We start from the raw sequence: 22,815 nt of genomic DNA on the forward strand, positions 1-22,815 counted from the left end.
CCTTTGCTAGAGAAACCACTGTCTAGTTTTAGCCAATAAGGAAAAGTCAGCAAATAAGAACAACCTCAGGTATCAGTAACTGCTACAGGTTGCAAATTCCTACATGCAGCAGTTTCTGGCACTACACCTGCACAGCTCTGCTCCCCGGCTCTTCTCAGGCTCCTGCTCTCTCCTTAGCTCTGCCCCACTCTCGCCCAGGCAGTTCCAGCTCACATGGAGGATGGGACCCCCTGGCCTGGTGACTCCCTCATTACACTGCCTGGCCTGTCAGTGCAGCTAACTTGGAGCTTTGGCCTCTCGCCATTGTCCCTGGGGACTGTCAATCTCAGGGTCCTGATTTCCCATTGATCCTTCCCTCTTCTATTGGTGCTGGGAACTAGTCAACCAACCCATCTGCCCACCCACACTAAGTTTTAGTAAAGGGTCAAGAGCCCCCTTACACAAACCAACCCCATGAGGGTCACCGAGGTGGAGAAACAGCAGCCTAAGCTGGTCCCATGGTGTAATGGGCAGCACTCAGGACTCAGACTCCTGTAATCTGAGTTCAAATCTCAGTAGCACCTTGTATTGGTTTGTGGTCAAGCCTTAGCGCTCACAGTGCTCAACTTCCCTCTCTCCAGCTGTGTAAGAGCCAGTCTTTCCCCTCCTGCTGGGTGACTCACACCTCCTAGAGCCAGGTCTTTGGCTGGGATGGTCACAATGAGCTAGGGCTCTAGAACTTGCTACCCTGATAGTTGGGTTTCTTGCTGCTTCACCTGATGTCCACAAGCTTGGCCCTTGTGTTTCCTTCCACACTTTTCCCCTGGCCCACATGGCGCTTGAAAAAAGGAGTGGCAGGGATGGGATTAATAGTCAGGCCTTGGCAGGAGGGAGAATAAGTTCTAGGCTGGAGCCCCACACACCTTCCCTCCTCTGGGCACCTAGAGCAGAGACAGCCCAGCTCTGTTCCCTGCATACATCAGCAGAGTAGGTGAGTTCATGTAAATACAGTCTGGTCCCAAAGCCTCCCCCCAACCCTGGTCATCAGTAGCTGTCAGGGAAGAGCTCATTCACACCTCGCTTACAAATCATCATTTGAAATTCTAAGGTTGGCCAACACTGCCGAAGCCACTGCACCGACATTGTCAGCAAACACAACAGCTGGGTGAGGAAACCACGCTTGTGTCCAGACTTTCCAAACCTATTTTACTTTCTCAGGTACAAGCAGTTTTCATATGTTGTATCTGCTTTTAAAGTGTGTGTTAACGTTTCAATTTCCATTCAAATTTGCAAGCAATGACAACATTGGTAGCGCTGCATGTAACTACCTGACCACTGAGGGAGGGGGTGTTGGGGAAATTCGGGGAAGGGGGTGCACAGCCCCCTGGCTGGGGGGCGTATAGGGAATGCCCAGTTTCACTGAATTGAGTCTCCTACTGCAGCACCTCAGTAGGTTACATCAGAGAGGAGCTGCAGTGTCTATGCAGTGGGATGCCTGTGCCTTTAAGAGCCCAGCCCTGGGAAGCCCATGCTGAGAGGTGCTGCCTGTGAGAGGGGAAATAAAAAAGCCCTCTGCTCCCCCCACCCATGTTTGCAAACACTGGAGTCTCAGCCCACCGGGATAACTGTTACCCCTCTGCCCCTGCCTGTGCTGGGGTTTAACCCTCTGGCAGCGCCTCCAGTGGACAAACTGGAGAGAGTCCAGCAGAGGACAATTGTCATGATATAATTCCCCACTCTGAACTAAAAGAACTAGATAAGTTTACGGTGGATAGATCCATCAAGGGCTATTAGCCAGGGTGGGCAGGGATGGTGCCTGTAGCTTCTGTTTGCCAGAAGCTGGGAATGGGCAATAGGGGATGGATCACATGATGATTCCCTGCTCTGTTCATTCCCTCTGGGGCACCTGGCACTGGCCACTGTCAGAGGACAGGAGGATACTGGGCTAGATGGACTTTGCCTCTGAACCAGTCTGGCCATTCTTATGTCTCCCTTGGAGCAGCAGTGATACCTCGTGGTTATTCAGGGTAATGCACAGAAGATGTTGCCCTCGATACAGCAATGGCACCCAGTGGTCAGATGGCGTAATGCACAGCATGTGTCTGCCTTCTAGGAGCAGTGACACCCACGGACCAGTCACGGTAATGCACAGAGTTTGTTTCCCACCAGTCAGAGTAAGGCACAGAGCATGTATCCCATGGAGCAGCAGTGACACCCAGTGACTAGCAGGGGTGGCATCAGACTCTTCTCCTTTAGTGGCGAACTGAGATGGGCTAGACAAAAAAATTGGGGGGCTGTGCCCCCCATCACCTGGCCTCACCCTTCACGGGGGCCATGTCTCTGCTCCTCCTCAAAGGCCAGGCTCATCTCCTCTCCCCCCGGCCAGGGTTTACAGCAATACAACCTTTATTAAAATAAAATAGTAAACATAGTTTACTTTAAATAATCTAAATCTGTCCAAATTTTAGTATTAAATCCAAAGATCTCTTAAAGATCCCATCAGTAACCAAAACCTAAATGAAAAATTGAAACCAAAAACAAGGCTTAATTTAAAACCCTAACATTAAAAAAACTTTGTTTTTAAAAATAAAAACTAACAAATGCTGTAAATTAATAATTTCAAAATTTTATCATAAAGGTGTGCTACAGCAGGATGGTAAAATAACATAAAATAAATAAGCCTGACCACTAAAACCTCCTATAAAGGGATTGAATCCTTGAATACTAGCCAAACCTGAATAAAATATGCAGAACTATGTCAAAACTGGTGTTGTAGGTCAGCCATTCCATCCAGCAAATGTCAATTAAAAGCTCCATTCCAAATAAAAAACGAAAACAACCCAATAAACCAAAACGGTCACAGCCTGAAACAAACCTACACAGAAGCAAAATTAAACCTGTGCCAACGTTGGAACAAACGATGTAAATTTCTAATTCTAACTTCTTGTTTCTCCCAGGAGGAAAGTGTTTTGCACCCCAGTAACCAGGCTGTCACTGTAGCTTTCCTTTCACTAAATAAGATTTTTACCAAATATAAATTGCCCTCCAATTTCTCTAAGAGAAATTGAAATTGTATCTTTGCACTAATATCCCAAGAGTGCAAGTCCATCCCTTCAGAGCAACCCCACACCCTGAGCCCAGGGGAGAATCCCAACTGGTTTGTGCATTTGTAACCCTGGGGCCTGAAGCTGATGAGAGAAAGGGAAGTGAGCCATCTTGGAGCTTTCCGATACCACCTGCGGGGAGCACAGGGATTTGACTGAGTGACATCCTGGCTACTTTTCACCTTGTTCTCTGCCAGCAGGCTCCACTGGAGAGCTCGGGAGTGACTTGACCATGGCAGCACCCTATTTACATAATAAAAGCCGGCATTTTGGGGCCATTGGGGTGAAATGTGAGTACTTTTGGGGATGGGACCCACATGAGAAGGGATGTGGACAAACTGGAGAGAGTCCAGCAGAAAGCAATTGTCATGATATAATTCCCCACTCTGAACCTTAGCGTCCAAAAGATGGGGTACCAGCATGAATTCCTCTAAGCTCAATTACCAGCTTAGAACTTGTAGCGCTGCCACCAACCAGGAATTCCAGTGCCTGGTACACTCTTGTCCCCCCAAAACCTTGCCCGGGCACCCCCAAGACCCAGATCCTCTGGATCTTAACACAAGGAAAGTAAAACCTTTCCCTCACCGTTGCCTCTCCCAGGCTTCCCCTCCCTGGGTTACCCTGGAAGATCACTGTGATTCAAACTCCTTGAATCTTAAAACAGAGAGAAAAATTCACTTCCCCCCCTTCTCTCTCCCCCTCCCAGACTCTCCCTGAGAGAGGAAGTAATCCTAACACAGAGAGAAAATTAACCTTTTTCTCCTCCTTCCCTTCTTTCCCCCCACCAATTCCCTGGTGGATCCAGACCCTATCCCCTGGGGTCTCACACCAGAATAAAAAAACAATCAGGTTCTTAAACAAGGAAAGCTTTTAATTAAAGAAAGAAAAAAACAGTAAAATTTATCTTTGTAAATTTAAGATGGAATATGTTACAGGGTCTTTCAGCTATAGACACTGGGAATACCCTCCCAGCCTAAGTATACAAGTACAAATTAAAATCCTTTCAGCAAAATACAAATTTGAACTCCTTCCAGCCAAATACACATTTGCAAATAAAGAAAACAAACATAAGCCTAACTCGCTTTATCTACCTAGTACTCACAATTCTGGACATATAAGAGACTGTATCAGAGAGATTGGAGAGAAACCTGCTTGCACGTCTGGTCACTCTCAGAACCCAGAGAGAACAAGAACCAAAAACTAACAGCACACACAAAAACTTCCCTCCCTCAAGATTTGAAAGTATCCTGTCCCCTGATTGGTCCTCTGGTCAGATGACAGCCAGGCTCACTGAACTTGTTAACCCTTTACAGGCAAAAGAGACATGAAGTACTTCTGTTCCACTAACTCTTAACTATCCGTTCATGACAGGGGACCATACACACTAATATAGCAGTAACCAGTGCCGCAGAGCACAAAGTCTAGCAGTAATGCCCTCCCTCATCAGAGCTCCAGCACTTTCTGTACTCACACCACGAATGTGAAGAACAAGACTCCAACCCCATCGTTCTTCCCCAGCCAGGAGGCCCTTTCTCCAATCACCCTCTACCTATTGAGCTATCCTAGAGTTGTTAATGTGCATTTCCTGAACATCCACCATGTCCAAGTCCAGCTGCTCCAAGGCACTGAACATCAAGCACCCTCCTCCTGGGCCCCTAAATCCCTGCCACCTTCTACATGGCCATTTTCACAGATGCTCCTTCCCTGGTACTGCCATTGCTCAGCTGTACAGAGGAGTTGTCATCCCCAATCCCTGCCTGTCACTGCCTAGCAGCCCTCTGGCACCATTCCTGAGGGTCACCCTGCCATGTTGGGAAAGACAGCTCTCATCATTAAAGGTCAGGTGGGCTAACTAGGGGCAGAAGCCTGTTCTATGTTTTTCTACTGCAGAGCCCAAGATCAGGGACTCACCTTCAAGGCTGCCCAGAGGTGGGGCAAGTGGGGCAATTTGCCCAAGGGCCTGCAGGGACCCCATGAGAATATAGTACTCTATAGTATTGCAACTTTTTTTTATGGAAGGGGCCCCTGAAATTGCTTTGCCACAGGACTCCTGAATCTCTAGGGCAGCTATGCTTGCCTTGGGTGCAGGCACTGCTGTGCTCCCAGAAAACAAGCAGCTTCTGCACATAGAGGGATGAAAGGACCTACCAAAGCCCAGAACTGAACCAGGTACCTTTAGATTTTCAGTCTAATGCTCACCCAACTGAACTACTTTGGCAGTTCTGTCACAGTATTTTGGTCTGTTGCTTCTCTGTCTGAGATGTTTTTGTAGCAGTTGCACACAAAAAGGACATCACTGGGAGCAGCACATGAAGACAAGGCTCACTTTAGCCTGCTTTACTCGCTTCCTTACCCTGTTCCTGCCTGAGTTCCCGGGTTGACCTGGTGGCGGAAGGAGACTGGGGGCCAGTGGAGCAGGGAGGAAGTTGAGTTGGACCCTGAGCTAGACTAGACCCTGGCGGCTAGAGTCTGGCCACCACTTGCCTCCCTACCCTGCTGTCCTGGCTTCCCCCACTGGGCGTCATTTCAAGAAGGAAGTGAGGCTTCTGCCTCCCCTCCCCGATTTTCACATCACAGAGGAGTGCAAACAGGAGAACGAACGGCTGCTCCACACCCTCACCGGAGGAACCCGATGCCCTTAGCTGTGGTGAGTAAGAAGTGTCTGTTGGCTGACAGGGCCTGTCCCCCAGGAGCTGGAACAGCAGCTGCCGCCTCCCCCTCGGCTCCAGGCTGTGGGAAATGCTCGTTGCCTGGCTGCATGGGCGGATGCTGCTCCGTGCTCTGGAGAGCGTCTGTATTGCTCTGTCAACCCCCTATCTTCATTGAGCCAGTCTGGTAAGGTCCCAAGTGCCCCCTCCGGCCTGGCAGCTGAGAGTCTGTGCAGACATCAACCCCCCTGCCAGCCCCACTCCCCAGCACCACAGGGGCACTCAATGCACTTCCTGTGGGGAAATGGCTCCTTGGCATCCAGCTGCTAGAGTGAGAGCCAGGAGAGAGCAGTGTCTGGCTCACCGTGGGGGAGAGAAGAGACCTGATGAGTGCGGATCTCCCTCTGTCTCCCCCGCAATGCTGGTCAGTTGTATTGTCACTGTGATAGTCACTGCTTCCCTTCAGGGCCGGCCCAGAACAAATCCCCCCCTTTTCTCCACAGGCCCTGCCCCCACTCCACCTCTTCCCCCAAGCCACCACCCCTGTCCCTTCTCTTCCCACCCTGCACCTTCCTGTCCCATTCCTCTCCCTCCCCCACCTCTTCCCTCTCGCCCCTCCAGCACCTCACTGAAAAGCTGAGCACCTTTTTTTCTGTTGGTTCTGCAGCCCCGTAGCTCCCATGGAGTCGCTGACTTGGCTCCTTTCACACTCTAGAGAGAGGAGCAGAACCAGGGCTATGGCTGATCTATGGGGCACCAGGTGAGTGGCAGAGGCTTCAGGTGCAGAGAGTTTGCCTGACACCTCAGGGACACAGTGTGAGGTGGTGTCCCAGGGATCTCTATGAAAGGAGCAGAACAGGATTTACTTGGGGTGGGGAGAGAATTGAGAGTGTCTCAGGGGGGTGTAGAGAGGTATTGCCTGGGTGATAGACTGGCTAAAACACAGGCCTCGCTGCAATCAGGATTTGAACCTGCATGGGGGAGCCCTATGAGATTTCAACTCCAATGCCTTAACCACTCAGCTATTGCACCTGTGAGCACAAAAATGCCCCAATGCCAGAGAAACTGGTGAAGAATCCCAATGCCCAGGCTTGAAGTCATCTGAACTACAGAATTCCCACCGCAAACCTGGCTCCCAAAGCACAGGGAAGATTTGGGGTTTGTTCTCTTTACTTAGCCATGTGCAGTCACACGGAGAGCGTGTTTAAAAGTCTCCCCTCCCACAGAGCGGGAATGGGAAATGATTCTCAACTTGAAGCTTGATGTGAATGAGGATGCCTAGGCCACAGGGCAGGGACTGGCCTTTGCTATAGAAACCAGTGACACACGGAACCAGGCTAAGGAAAATGTTTCCTGGAGTCAATAACTGGATTAGCAGCAGTATTGTGCAGAGAAATGTCTCACACGAGGAGTCAGCGCATTGGTGGTTCGGTAGCAGAAGTCACAGCTACAGCAGGGGAGGTCTAGCTTTGGTTTCTGGCCAACAAAGGGATGAGTTTTATTGTCTCCAAATTTCAGTAGAAAAATTCAGACCCAAACTGTGTGTGGTGGGGTTTCTCTGGTTTCATTTGTTTTTCTCATTTGCAATGTCCTTGATCATTTTTCTGTGAAAACTATTTGAACAAGGCCAAGGAAGAGTCAGAACAATTACAAATCTCCATGGGAGTGAGGGGGTCTCTCAGCACCAGGGGAGGGGTGGAGATTTTCATGGAGGGGAGTTGAGGAGATAAATGAGAGGCTTTTGCTCCAGCAGAGGGATCAGCTTGGCAGGTTCATTTTTACCAAGTGAAACCCTCACCCGTTGCTCCTCTGCTGGTGCTGCTCCGCCTCAAACCCCACTATCACCCCCAGCATGTGACCTACAGCTTCCCACTGACAAAGCCCTTATCTATCAGATACAAAATCCCTGTCTGCCCCTTCTCCCAGCTGAGCCCTCCCCCCACAGAGCCCAGGACAATCCCTACCTAGCCATGCCGGGGGGTTGGGCTTAATCTTCAAGGCCGAGCGCAAAACCTTCAGCCAGGGACATTTCGCTCCCTTCCCACCTCGGCCCAAGTGGCAAGGGAGAAATGGAAGAGACACACTGGCTCAAAGATGCCTCCCTCCCACTTCTCTATAGCCTTCTCTGACATTATTAATATAAACTGGGACCGTAGAGATCATTGCTGCCACCACTGTTATATATGTGCAGCAAATATTGTGCAAAGGTTGTCATGTGAGGTATCTATGACAAGGTTATGATTTGCTGGTTATAATTATACTGGCTGTATGTGTGTACCATTTTTGTATTTGAAGTTATGCATATGGGCTATGTACTTGTATCTCAAATGTATTTGATTCCAGGTAGCCTCAGTGATGCATTTGGTCAGCTTCTTGGGAAAGGACTATTCTCAGTAAGTGCCCAATCAAGAAATGCTTCACTGACACTGGACTTTGGGAGATGCCAATCCACATCTGAGCTTTCCTGGGAACATTCAAACTAACATGTAAACAACGGTGCTGGCCTGCAAACTGAGTCATGCATGGACATGCGATTTGCCCATGTGACTCCAGACTCCATCTTGCTGCTGTGATTTTCACAGTAAGAATGGAGGACAGTCCCCATCACTGCACAAGAAGAGCAATGGAAACATTCAATACTGAATGTGATTTGTGACTGGGACAGGTGTGAGAGCTGAAAAAATCCAACGCGTTTGTTCACGTCAGACGTGAGAGATCATCTGAACTAGTCAAAGCAGTGTCCAGATCTCAGCAGTCCTCTGCTTCTGAGCACCTCTCCCCCTTGTATCTAGCTTGTTCTGTAGCCCTTCTCCAGCTCGGTCAGAGACTTACCTGAGCTCTCGGCTTTGTGTTCCACCTGACTCAGGCCTGGTCTAGGCTGACATAACTACAGGGCTCAGGGCTGTGAAAAACCCACCCCCCGATGTAGCTGTGCCACTCTCCCCCCTGCTATAGACGCGGCGGTATCGACAGAAGATGCTTCCATCAGCCTGGCTGCTGTCACTTTGGGGGTGGGGTTCCTGCAGTGACATTAAAACCCCTTCTGTGGCTGTCGGCTGGGTCTCTACTGTGCCGCTCTAGTCCCGTAGCACAGACCTGGCCTTGGTCACTGCTAGTCATGTCGCTGGAACCTGCTTTGGCAATAAAACTCCTCTCCCTTCTTCCCCCTCTTTTCCTCTTCTCTTCCCAGTTTACACCAATGAGCCTGAGCTCAGAGAACCTGGCCCTGGACTCCCTGGGCCACTTGGTTATGTCACAAATGTGATGCAGATACTTGAGTCAAGTGGGAGTGAAAAGGAAGAACTCAGCTGCCTGCCCCTCTACTTAGCCTCTCCAAGGCCTGGGGTCCTGCCGTGCCTGCAGAGCAACAGGAGCGGCTCTCTCGAGATGGTCTCGCCCGTCCATCCCGTCAGTGGTGAAGGGGTCTCCGTGTCGGGGGTGGCGACATGGAGGGAGTGTGGTGGCAAGATGAGTAGGGGGGAGAGGGAAGCTGAATGAAAGCAGGGATCACTGTGCGCTTCTGTAGCAGGTTTCACCCAAGGGGAAGGTGACACTGCAAAGGTGGAAAACCTGAGACACAGAGAGCAACAGGGACTTGTCTGGGCTCCTGGCTCCCTGGCCTCTGTTCTGGCCACTAGACAACACTACCTATGCTCGGCTCCCTAGGGTTAGGTGGGGATACAGCTTTAAAAGGTATGGGCCATATCCTCAGCTGGTGTAAATCTGTATAGCTCCACTGACATCAATGACACAAGTTTCGAGCAGCTGAGGATCTGACCCACTCTGCAGAGTTTGATTGAAAACTGGGAGAATGAGTTAAGACACTTGCTCATACAAGCACCATCATTCCCTTCTCACGGGAGGCTGAAACAGCCCTGTGGCAAGGGATGGAATTAGCCCAGAGAGGGGAATCCTTTTGGCCCTCTTCTGCCTGGAAGGGTCATGGAGGGGCAGGACTGAGGTGCTTTGGCAGAGTTTTGAGAATAAGTGCTGAGCTGAGTAAGCAGCGAGTGTGAACGTGACTGACAGTCCTGGGACAGAGGGGAAGGCAGCCAGGAAAAATGGAGAAATTCAGCTACTGTCCCTGGGTAGGTTTGAACCACAATCCTCTCAAGTAACAGCTGAATCTACTGACCCATTGCACCACAGAGACACATATGTGTGCTAACCAAGGCTGCTGCCTAGAAGCCTGCACATCTGCCTGCCAGCACTAGTGCTCACAAGGCACTAGTGTGGATGCTGGAGGCTGGGTGCTGGCTGCTGCAGGTACAAAGCCAGCAGAGTGGTGCAGTGGAAGCATGCTAGGTCCATAATCCTGCAGTTAATGGGTCAAAGCCATCTTCTGCTGTGCATGGGCTTGTTCCTTTTCCCTCTGGGCCTTCAAGCAAGGCTGTGACCAGCAGAGCACCAAGAGCCTAGACCATGAGGCAAGAGGTGGCTGAGGTGTCAGCCTGCTAGGGAGCTCTCTGGCTGCCTGGGCGTGGTGAGGGCCTCCTGTCCTGGCCTCAGGCCGCAGTGCTTCTTGGTCCTCTTTTCCCACCCACACCGGCAGGCAGCTGCTGCAGGAGAACACAAGGGAGGCTCTTGGGGCGCTGGGCAGCGTGTGTGGCTGTCAGGGGAAAGAGCTGAGGCTCCTGACTCGACCTGCCATTGACTCGCATAGCTCTGCACTCCGTCAGCCATGGCGGGCCAGGCTGCGGATGAGACTCAGGCTTGGGCAGCATGACCGCGCTTTCCTGACGAGGCATGAGGCAGGCCAAGGGCTTTGCACGGCCTACAGGGAAGTGGGAGGGAGGCATCTTCGGGCCAGCATGTCTCGTCTGTTTCTCACTTGCCACTTGGACAGAAGTGGGAAAGGAGCGAAACATACACAAATGAAGATTCTGCACTTGGATTAAGCCCGAGTCCCTGACATGGCTGCTCAGAGATGGGCTTTTGCGGAGCAGTCCCCACACTCTTCCAGCCAGCAGGTGAACCCACTGTGTCCAAGAGGGAGCCTTTGAGGTGGCAAAAGGGGGACATCATAGTTCCCAGCAGACCTTGAGGAGCCCACAAGGAGGCTTCAGTGGCATCCCTGGGGGAGCATAAACTCCCCCTTCTGTGCCCATAACACAGAGCTCGATTAATCCAAACCCTCTTCTGCCAGCACCAGGCCTCCTTCTTCCTACACTGGGCCTGCAAGCGAGGGGGCGGCTGGCACAGCACCAAGAGTCTAACCTGTGAGGCATTAGGCAGCTGACGCCCACAGCCTGCTGGGGAGCTCCCAGAAGTTATTAATGGACAGAGACTCCTCAATGCCCTTAGTAACAAGGGTTTGGGGTTCATCGAGTCACTATGTCAGCCCTGGGTGTCAGGTCGCTGTACAGCTTTGATCTAGAGCTCTGATCTCAACCACCAACCAGCAGCCCACAGCCTCCCCCTGGGTCTGCCCCACCTGGTTACTCCTTACAGGCTGACCGTACTCCGCTTCCAGCCCCAGATTTGCCCCCTAATCATCCTACTGCCACTCAGAGCCACAGATGTGGATATGCTGAAGGAGGGAGGGGTGACTCTAGGATGGGGTTCTTCTCTAAAAATGGCTGGCAGAAAGGTGGTGCTCAGCTCTGTCAGCAACCTACCCAGTTGCCTCACTGCCAGCAGATGCAGACATTTCTGTAAGGTGATTAAATGGGGTATTTGGCTTCTGAGTGAATGTGAAGAATGTGCACTTATGAGAGGGAATATTCACCCCTTTTTCAGTCCACCTTCAGGGCCCCAGTGGCCTAATGGATAAGGCAATGGCTTTCTAAGTCAGAGATTGTGGGTTCAAGTCCCATCTGGGGTGAACAACTACCTTCTTCCTCTACATTGCATGGAAACCTTGGTCTTATTTTCACCAAGGAAGCTGGAAGATGTTTGAACACAAAGTACTGCAGCTTGGGAACAATCCCCCAGAAATGGCATCTTCCACTCCACAAATGCTTTCTAATCCCAGCAGTAGCAAACAGTTCATACCAGTGTTTGCCTGAGAATAGAGGGAAGGGGAGTGCTTACTCCAAAACATCCATGAGCGAAACAGACAGGAAGAGCAAGGCCATCCTGAAAGAGACTGGATCTGTCTGGAGACAAAGCAGAACCTGAGAATGAGCAACGGTGTGAAATGAAGAGGTTCAAATGTGTGTTAGATGTTAGTTAGTGTTAGAGGGCTCATCCCTTCACCCTCCCATTCCCTGGTTCTTCTCGCGTGAACAGAGAGCAGCAATAACCAAAGTCCGAAGGTGCAAACAATTAGATGTTTATTGGGTTGAACTTCCAGCAAGCAATGATTCCAATTTCCTTCCTCAGTGTCCCCTTCTCAGCTCTGATGCCACAGAGCCCTGCCTGTGCCCCTGTTCCCATTCCTCTCTCTTAGCGAAACATGATGCCAATTCCCCACCCTTACTTCCTGACTGACTGCAGACTATATAATAAAACTTGAGTTCTGCTTAGCTATACCTTAACCAATCATTTTACTGAAATTTAACTAACCAATCCTAACATATTGTAACATGATTATCTAATCAATTATACACACCACCTAATTGGTTTACACCCAACAAAATTAATTCTACAGCAGACAGAAACAATCGCAGACCCAGACAGCAATTATACAGACAAACAATAGAGAAGTGCGGACTACAGTGATAGAACAACACAGAAATGAGGATGTCACATCCCTGCTATTGATAGGTGAGTTCTTGCCAGACAGGATGCTACCAAACTTAGTTTTCTTTAAGCATCTTTACCTGGTGGTGCTGGGCATTATCAGGACAGGACTGTATTCCCAACAGCCCAATAGCACCTTACTTCAGTGTGACTGGTGAGGACGTGACCATTCACTTCCCAGCCTATGGCTGCCCCTGCAGCATAGCCAAAGAGCAGGGCCTCAGACTGTCCCAGTAAGAGAAGCCCTTACACCGGCAAACAGTGATTGTGATTTTCTTTCCTACCTCTGTGACTAGCTGTATGAGAATCATCTACCTGCATTGTTAAAGTCTAGGCCTTTCCAGACAGGTGTGAAAATCCACATCCTAACAGCTGCCCCGGGCTCCGCTTTGCCAGCTGCCTGCCATCTCCCCGCTGTTCACGCTGGCAAACTAAAGAGCGCTCTGAGCCAGCCCTGTGTGCCCTGCCTTCTCCTGCCAGCGCTCGCCCTCTGCATCATGGGGAGCTGGGGCCATTGCAGGGTTTGCTGCTTTGTGTTCATGGAAGTAGCCTGTCACATCCCTGGACATGGGTCCGTTTGGTGTCCCAGCAGCTCATCGTCCCGCGGGGAGCTCTGGGTGCAAGGACTGTGGGCAGCATGAGGCTTCTTCTGTATATCTCTGGAGTAGCCTCTAGCCACCCTCCCCTCTGGCTGCACACAGCCCCTGGGTACTCCCTGCCTGCACCCTGAGCTCCATCCTGCCTGCACACAGTCCCTAGGTACTCCCTGCCTGCACTCTGAGTTGGCTGAAAATTGAAGGTGAGATCAGGTTGAGTCTTTCTAACATATGTCCTCAGCTGGAAAAAAAGGTGCCAGGAGAAACAGGCACACCTGTGTCATTAGGAACACTACTGGTCTGTAAGTTATTTTATATTTTTATAAACACCTCTAGAAACACACCACTTGGTGTCAATCCCCTGTTTACAATTCTATTTGGAAATCCATCACTTAACCACTTTTAATTTGTACCATGTTCAGTTTGTATTGCTCTAGTTTTATCACCAAATTTTGTGCGCTACCAAGTCAAACATCTTACAAAAATCTAAGTCTTACATCAACACTAATCCCTTTATCAGCCACACTGGACAGGATCTATTTTCCATAAATAATTTGATTATTCTAATTGTATTCTCAATGGTGACTGGCATTAATTATATTACCCTCCTTTAATTTTTTATTAATGGAGTTCCTTACTCATTCCACTATCTTACCAGAGATTGATGTGAGACTGATCAGCCTATAATTACCTTGAACCTTCTATTTACTCTTTTCAAATACTGGTTGTGACAAAGTTCCTCCTCTACCTTGGTGGGTCCTGCGCTTCTTGGCAGATTTGCTCACCTCAGTGATCTTCCCCACAGTCTGGGTCAACTCCTCCTGTGTCTGATCAGGAGTTGGGAGGTTTGGGGGGAATCCAGGCCTGCCCTCTACTCCGGGTTCCAGCCCAGGGCCCTGTGGATTGCAGCTGTCTATAGTACCTCCTGTAACAACTGCATGACAGCTACAACTCCCTGGGCTACTTCCCCATGGCCTCCTCCCAACACCTTCTTTATCCTCACCACAGGATCTTCCTCCTGATGTCTGATAATGCTTGTACTCCTTAGTCCTCCAGCAGCACAGCCTCTTACTCTCAGCTCCTTGTGCCTCTTGCTCCCTGCTCCTCACACGCACTTCCTCTCCTCTGGCTCCTCCCTGCCTGACTGGAGTGAGCTCCTTTTTAAACCCAGGTGCCCTGATTAGCCTGCCTTGATTGGCTGCAGGTGTTCCAATTAAAGCAGCTATCTCCACTGCCTTCTAGAATGATCTTAATTGGCCCCAGGTGCCTTGATTAACCTGGAGCAACTGCCATTTGGTTACCAGGGTCCTAGGGATTTGTTTAGCCTGGGGCTAAGATATCTGTTTCTCAGTACTTTACTGTAGCCATCTGGCCTTGCCTCATCACATGGCACAATGTTAGTTTTCTTCCAGTCTTCTGGAACTTCCTCAGTGTTCCAAGGCTTATTGCGAATCAACATGTACAGTCCAGTGAGCTTCTCTGCCAGCTCTTTTCAAACTCGTGGATTCAAGTGATCTGGACCTGCTGATTTTACAGTCTATAAGGTTAGTTGCTGTTGTTTCACACCCTCCAGAGCTACTAGTGGAATGTAAAGAGCAGCATCATATGATACGACTTCACCATCTGGCTTTTCCCCAAATACAGGCACGAAATCGACTGGAGGGGTTGTTAGATCCAGGCTTAAATCTCTCACCGGAAGGCTTTTATTCTAGCCATCAGATCACTGTTGTGGCTCAGCTCTGCTCCCTTTCCAATTTCTGTGGACATCAGAACTGGACACAGGATTCCAGTCTGTGTCTCACCAGTGCCATATACAACAGTACGATTTAGTCCCCCCTCCTACTCACTGCTCCCCTGTTTGTACATCCAAGGTTGGCATTAGCCCGTGTTGCCACACCCGGCACTGGGAGTTCATGTTCCGTTATTTCTTCACTAGGACCCTACATCCTTTTCTGTCACTAGTGTCCGGGATACAGATTCCTTGCAGCATTCATACATCAGGGAAATCTTGCACTATCTCCAATACCTCTGGGTGAGACCTGAGGACTTTCTAATGGTGGCCCTGCTAGGTAGCTACACAAGAGAAAGGGAGGCAGAGACAGTCAGGCAGAGGATCATTCTCAGCAATCTCCTGAAACTTCTGCCCCCTCCGTTAAATCCCCTGGTAACCCGGCTCGCAAGAGCATTCCCAGAACAGATGTCAGCAGAGAACTCCCGCGTCCTCTTTGTGCCTGTATTTGTGCCGGCGTTGGCCCCAACCCCCGGAAGGACACTCCCAGAGATCGGATTCGTTCCCAGAGCAGTTCACATCGTCCAGCCAGATCTGCCCGGATCCTTGCCCATAATGAGCAGAGACAGTTGCATTGCTGGCACATCCACATCCCAGTTGTTTGCAAATGATGTTGGAGTCTGGCAGGTCCCTGAAATCATCACAGACTGTCCCCCAGCTGCCACTGTAATAAATCTCCACTCTCCCAGCACAGTGACCTACCCCATTCACCAGTCTGATCCTCCTGCTCCCTGCAGGGATAGAGCCCAGCTCTTAATATGTATTTTCCTACTGAACAGAGAATGTTTGTGAGATTTGGAAATGAATCACCTGAACAAACCACACCAACATCCTCAGCAATTCCTGCCTGGGCTGTCTCAGCCATGGAGTTGTCACAGCGAGTCAGAGGAGTCTCATTTCCTGCACCCTGGGCCCTTCTCAGCGACTCCACACTGGAGCTGCTCACCATGCTGGCATCTCTCATATCCCACTGCTCATCCAGCCCTCTGCCCCATGCCCCATGGTGGGAAATCTCAGCTCTCCCATCCCACCGGCTCTCTCCACTCAGCAGTGTGAGTGATTCAGAGCGACCTGGGCTCAGGACAGATGGGAAATACACTGACTAACACTCTCTCGTCTACACTAGAAATAACACAGAGGGGGCATGACATTATGGGCTGTTTCTCAATAAGAAGGTCTAAGCCAGGGATCAGAGTGTGTCACAGTGTTGAAGGGAAGAGCCTCTGTCAGAGACACTTTATAAGTGGAAGGTGCTCTAAGGATTGTGAAACTCTGAGCTTGACAGAAGGGCTTGGTTTGGAATAGACCATGGTTATTCACCAGCCACTTTGCTCCAGTCCATGGCACAAAGCACCATAAACCCAGCAGAATCTGGCCAAGAGACTATTCACCTCAAATTGGCATCTGCTACACACACCCCCTTCCCAGTCACCACTATTCAGGATGTAGCTGAGTGAGAAGGTGGCATGGCTGAAGCATTTAGCAGGCAATTGAAAACTAGTATAGAGTCCAGTAGCCCTGAGGACACTGCTTAATTCTGAGCACTGGGTCTGCCGCTAGTCAGCAGTGAGACTGAGGAGACATAACTGGCACCTTAAAGCACATTTACCCTCCTTCCTTCACAAGCTGCACTAAACACAGTTTCACAGCCCCGGGCACAGCACTGGGGGGCGGGGGGGGCAAAAACCCAAAGTCGCTCCTTTGCCTCCTGGTTCTGCCGCTTCCTCAGCCCCCTCCGCTGAAGAGACACCACGAGAAAAAAACATCCCCCCTTTTCCTTCCTTCTCCACCTCCTCCGCCGGCACCAGCTGGGCTTCAGAGCCACCTTCCCCACTGCGCGGCCACCTCGCTCTGCATGGGGTGCTGGGGGACAATGGGGTTTGCTGATCCTCAGCCCCCCTCGCTGCACTGGGGAGGGCTGTGCTGCCACCCCTTCCCTTCCTGGCAGAGCCCACCCCGGCTTAGGGAGCTGGGCAGCTGCGAGCAGGCAGGAGCCTCCTCCTCCTCGGGGAGCCCGGCAACCAGCTGACGCTGCCTGCAGCCCCAGAGTGAGCGAGCAGGGTTGGGGATGCAGGAGGGTAGTGCGGAGCCCAGAGCCAGCCTGTGGCTACACACAAAACCCAGCTCCGGACTTCGAGTCCAGAGCCCAGTGCTGGCTGCATGGAAGGGCCCCACTTCTGGAAAATGTGCTCAGGGGGGAGCAGCCACTACCCCTGCTCCCACTTAGCTACGCTACTGTGCCAGCTAGTAAAACACCTTAAAGAGGAGGCGTCCCTCTCCCTGTCAATGATCTCCCTCCTTCAATTCAGTGACAGCCTGAATTGTTCCTTATCCCAGCAGAGATGGAGGATTCAAAGCAGCAACATCAAACCCCTCTGTAGCTCACAGGGATGGACATAAACACTCCCTGGTATCTGAGATGTTCAGTTTTACCCTTGGTCAACTACAAGGCCAAAGGGAAAGGAGGTGGTGCCAGATATAAAAAGTGAAACACGACACATCATAGTTATGTCCATAGTGACTGCAATTTTTTTTATATACGTTTTATCATCAGTGCGTTGTTTTCTCTGGAGTCTAGACCCTGACCAAGAAATTTGTATCTTGATAAAATAATTGACTGTCCCTGGTGAAGGCAATGGACTTGACACCCACTGCGGTGTCCCTACACAGGTACAAGTACTAACAACATGGCTGCATTTTAGCCATAGTTTTTAATCAGGGCAATAAATTGAAACAAACCCCTGTTAAATCATTTCCCAGCCTGAGTCCTTCACCCACATTCCTTAGGGCATTGGGCCACCATGTGGACGTTTCATTTCCCGCCTCAATTTCACACGGAGACACAATTTCCTTTGCACAGATCCATGAACAGCAAAACCTCCCTGTGTCTCTGGTCTCAGCAAGGGCACTCGATTCCAGTGAACCCTTCTCTCCTGCAATGGCGATGGGCAGACAGAGGGGACGTGGCACCTGCATCCCTGAGAGGGAGATATTGGCTCGGCTCTTTCTTTCTGCTGCTGTTGTTAGTCCAGGAAACACCAAGGGTGAAATGCAAGGCTGAGTTCATGCACCAGCCCCCGGAAATATTTCAGTGCCCCAGAGAAATCCTGCCCCCTGCTATTGGAACGATGTGCTGGAGATTTGACTAGGAAAGGGACTGTCTGAATTGTCAGAGTGGGGAATGAACAACAATCTACAGCAATGTCGTTCACACAAACACACTCTCATCCTGCTCCAGCCAGAAGGGAAATGGGCAGGAATTCTCGCTGTTCAGCCAAGGACACACTTACACTGATGCGCAGCCATGAGTGTGCTGGGGAAGCTGGTCTGAGCAAACAATTGGAAGTGACAATTCAGTGAGAACAGAATCATCGTGTAGTGAAACAAATGTATGTTAAGTAGTTGTGGCCGAGTGGTTAAGGCAATGGACTAGAAATCCATTGGGGTCCTCCTGCGCAGGTCCAAATCCTGCCAACTATGCAAGCACTGGGCTGTTGTTGTTGTTACTATTGTAGTCTTAGTGCCTGAGCATCCACAGTGTGAACTGGAGCCAGATCTAGTTTCACTCTGTCTACACTTAAAACACTGCTGTGGCACTGCTATAGCTCTCTGGAGCAGACAGTGACTGGAGGGGTTTTCCCATCCCTGTAATAGCTACATTGACAGAACAGTTCTTCCTTTTCTTTAGCACTATCGAACCAGGGCTTAGGTCACCTTAACTCTATGGGTTTGGGGATGGGGTCACACCCTGAGAGACGTCGCTCTGCCAGTTAAGTGCCCAGCGTACACCAGCCCTTAGATTCCTCTTGGTATTTCAATGCAGGCACTGACCTGTGAGAGGAAAACATCAGCTCACAAACACAGAGACTGAATTCCCTGCATTTAATCTCGCTGCACTTTCCAGAAAGTCACAAAATTCAATTCATTCTTGCTAGGACAGAGAAAAAATAAGTGACACTAAGTTTTTGGCTTGGTTACATAAAATTAAGTGTTTAATTAATATAGTAAAAAATCTGTACTGATTCCTCTAACTAACACCACAGCGTAAAATAGGAACAGAGACAAATCTTGTCAGTGGCGGCTAATTTCGCAAATGATCTTCCCATTATTAATTGCCACGCTGCCCCCATTGGAGGTCTGGGCATCTCCAGTGTCATAGCTCTGCATTCACCTTCCCCTTAGAAGTGTTCTCAGACATTCGCCTTCCTCTGCAGCGTGGGGCATGGGGTCACTTGCTGGAGGATTCCCTACACATTGAGGTCTTTAAGCCACGATTTGAGGACTTCAATAACTCAGACATAGGTCAGGGTTTGTTACAGGAGTGGGTGGGTGAGATTCTGTGGCCTGCATTGTGCAGGAGGTCAGACTAGATGATCATAATGGTCCCTTCTGACCTTTAGTTTATGAATCTATTAATCTATTCCCAAATTTGGAAAATTGTGCAGTTCAGAATGTGAATAGTGACCCCGTCTCCTTCCTGCACCTGCTCTACATTGCTCCCCAGCAGCTTCTCCCCCTGCAGAGTCACCCCAGCAGGGCAGTGCAGCCCCCCAGGGTTCAGCAGGGGCCCCTGGCAAGGACAGTGGGTGCAGCTAACAGCCTGGTGTGCCTGGCAGTGAGGCAGCTGTAAAAAATCAACACTCCCCCTCAGAAGTACAGAGATTGCATTCCCCAACTTTAACATCATGACCCCCTGGTGAAAGCCACACGTGTCAGTTGTATTTTCACAGGGAGATGCAAAAATCAAGTGACACCAATTTTTAAGTTGAGTAAATAAAGTTGAGGAGATAGTTATTAACCTCACAAATATACTAAAGATCCCTCAACATAACACCTCAAGGTGAAATATGTACAGAGACAAACCTTGTCAGCAAAGGCTCATTTCCCAAACGATCCTCAAAATGTTACTAATTCCCACCCCTCCTCCACAGGAGCTCTGTGCAGTGTAACTGCTCTGCAGGCTGCTTCCCATTAAATGCTGTTGTGGGACATTCCCAGACCTGGAAATGTACGAACGACAGAATTTGAAGAGCAAACCTGGCTCCCTGCACCAGGCGGGATTTGAGTGTTTTGTCCCTGTCACTTAGTCTTTGTCAATAGTACAGATGCCATGGTGGACTCCAGGCTCTGCTTGAGGGATCCTGGCACAGGGGCTGGTGGGGGAGAAAGGATTGTAGATTCTGACCTGTGCTCTGGAGAGGAGGTAATAAGTGAAGGGGCATTTTTGACTCCTCCCCTCCTCAGTGTCCCAGGGCTGGAATTGTACATTCCACAGGGCCAAATGAGGGGGTGACACCACTTGGTTAATGAAAACCAGTGCTCCAGGGGAGGTTTAAACTCACAACCTCAGCATAGCTCCTCTCAGCACTGCCCTATAAGTACTGTGCACTAACCAATTGTGCCACTGGAGCACCTGCTAATTATGATGCTCTGAGACTCTTAGGATGATAAAGGCGAGGAGTGACCCCAAAACATTCTCAATGGAGCTGAGAGCAGGTAGCGACAAGTGTTGTACTTGGTGGGGTGGATTCTTCTTAAGGCTTCCAGGCACCATTTGACCCTTTTGTTCGTCCCTGTGTAATAACAGAGCTGGTTAAGACTCACTGTAGAGTCTTGCTGCAGACCAACAGATCTGAAATCACTGATCACCAGGTCTGAGCATTAGTCCTGCTTTGGGACAGTGTCTCTCATCCAACAAACTGCCCAGTCTGCGCTAGCAGTGAGGCTCCCTCACTAACACCCACCTCAGCCCCCCCACCTGCCCCGTCCCTGGGCCCCCCCCATTTCCCCATCCTCCCTCCGGTGACTCCCTCTGTCTGTGGGGCCCCTCCCCCCACCCATCCCACCTCCCCGTCCCATGAGCCCGCCCCAACCCCCTCCTCCTCTCCCCATCCTCAGAGCCCTGCCCCTGACCTCCTCCTCCCCCCGACCTCACCGCCCTGCCCCGACATCCTCCTCCACCCCCTCGTCCTCAGCGCCCCTCCCGCAATTGCCTCTAACCCATTTCTCCATTGCTGGGCCCCACTTTACCATCCCCCCTACTCCCCCAGTCCATCCCCAGGGTGTGAGGTTCCTCATCTCCAGTCTCTGCTACCCCCCAACCTGCCGGGTTCCCCTTTTCAGCCACTGTGGGGCCTTGCAACCCGCCCCTGCCTCTCCTTGCTGGGGTCTCTAAATCCCACAGTCCCACAGTGCACTCTGGTTAACACCACCCTCCTCTCCCCCTAATCCCCCTAGTCTCTTCCCTTGGGTCCTCCTGGACACCCCAACCCACAGTGTGAAATATTTATGAGTGTTTTAAAATTTCAGTGCTCTGCATTTTTCTCCTGCCACTGTCACCTGGCAGCTCAGGGATGTGAGATTCTCCTCCATTGCGTTTCTGCCCACGGAAAAAGAAGAGAGATCACACTTCAGCACCTTTGTAAGTAAAAGCAGCCTGGAAACAAACCAACTGTCTCCAGAGTGTGTAGTTTGTGTTTCTTTTGTTGCAGTTGATGTGTGCGCAACATGCACGGTGTGTGTGTGTGTATGTGTGCAGTGTGTGCAGTGGACAGGGGCATGGTGTGTGTGTCTATGTGCAGTGTGTGTGGTGGAGAGCGGCACTGTGTGTGTGTGTGTGTGCAGGGCCGGTGCAAGGAAGTTTCGCGCCCTAGGCAAAACTTCCACCTTGCTCCCCCCACCCCCAGCCCTGCATCAGCTCCCACCCTCCGCCCTCAGGCACCCCCCCCCCACGGCAGCTCCTTTGCTTGGGAGCTGTGCAGTACCTCCCCACCCCAGCTTACCTCTGCTCCGCATCTTCCCCAAGCACGCCGCCCCTGCTCTAATTCTCCTCCCAGGCTTGCGGCGCCAAACAGCTGATTGGCACTGCAAGCCTGGGAGGCGGGAGAAGTGGAGCAGCGACTGTGCACTCGGGGAGGAACCGCTGTAAAAAGAAAAAATTGGAGGCACCGCTTTTTGGCGCCCCCAAATCTTGGCGCCCTAGGCAACTGCCTAGTTCACCTTAATGGTAGCACTGACCCTGTGTGTGTGTGGTGGACAGTGGCACTGTGTGTGTATGTGCACTATGTGTGGTGGACAGTGGCATTGTGTGTGTGTGCAGTATGTGTGGTGGGTAGTGGCACTGTGTGTGTGTGTGTGTGTGTGTGCAATATGTGTGGTGGACAGTGGCACTTTGTGTGTGTGTGTGTGTGTGTGCAGAATGTGTGATGGGCAGTGGCACTGTGTGTGTATGTGGTGGACAGTGGCACTGTGTGTGAGTGTGTGTATGAGCAGTGTGTGTGGAGGACAGGGGCAATGTGTGCTCACACAGGAATTCATGGGGAACTCACCACCCTTGGCGCAGCATTTGACTTGTCCTCGGAGTGAATGTAGCACTGTGGAGTGTCAGCCACAGAGCATCTTCTGACAGCTCAGAAGAGCAATTGGAGAGAACGTCCTTCTCAACCCCAGGCTGGAAAATGCTCAGTGAGTTTTGTGGGCACGGAGCAAAAGACTAGTCTCTGACACCTCTGCAAAATGGCCTCTCTCTGCTCCAAAGCATGGAGATGCTGTAGCTTTCATGGTAGTGAAAAAAATGGTGCCCTGGGAAAACAAGCGTAAGGCCCTTTCTGGAAAAGGCTGAAACTTTTTTGCTGAAATTAAAAAAAAAAATTCAGTCTGACTGGCTGTTAATGACCCTTGCAGAAAGTCCTACTTCTTGCCCACCATGCATGTGAAAGAACCATTTCCATTTCAGTGCCAGGAGAAAGGAGACCCAGAAGAAGCCTCTGTGCCTCAGGCACTTCAGAAATGCATGGGAGGGGTCAAATAATCAGATCAAATATTACAGTGCATGATGGGGTGTGCATACCCCGCACTAGGCAAGAAAGGGTTAATTCCACACTATGGCTGGAGCAAATCCCGCCCCTCAGACCCTGCTGGGCATGCTCCAGCTGCTGTGTCAGTATAAAGGAGAACAGCTCAGCTCAGTCTGGGCTGGCCATTGAGGAAGACGCACACTTGGTGGAGGCTCCAGG

General features: G+C 50.7%; 2 non-coding genes across 2 annotated transcripts; both read left to right on the forward strand.

Annotated features, from left to right (window-relative positions):
* Positions 1–11,482: 11,482 nt before the first annotated feature.
* On the forward strand, positions 11,483–11,555 carry TRNAR-UCU. Its single transcript has one exon. It is a non-coding gene; the product is annotated as a tRNA-Arg (tRNA).
* Positions 11,556–18,198: 6,643 nt separating this feature from the next.
* TRNAS-AGA lies at positions 18,199–18,280 on the forward strand. Its single transcript has one exon. It is a non-coding gene; the product is annotated as a tRNA-Ser (tRNA).
* Positions 18,281–22,815: the final 4,535 nt, after the last annotated feature.

The sequence above is a fragment of the Gopherus evgoodei genome, unplaced genomic scaffold (genome assembly GCF_007399415.2).
Source record: "Gopherus evgoodei ecotype Sinaloan lineage unplaced genomic scaffold, rGopEvg1_v1.p scaffold_146_arrow_ctg1, whole genome shotgun sequence".
Lineage (NCBI taxonomy): Eukaryota > Metazoa > Chordata > Testudines > Testudinidae > Gopherus > Gopherus evgoodei.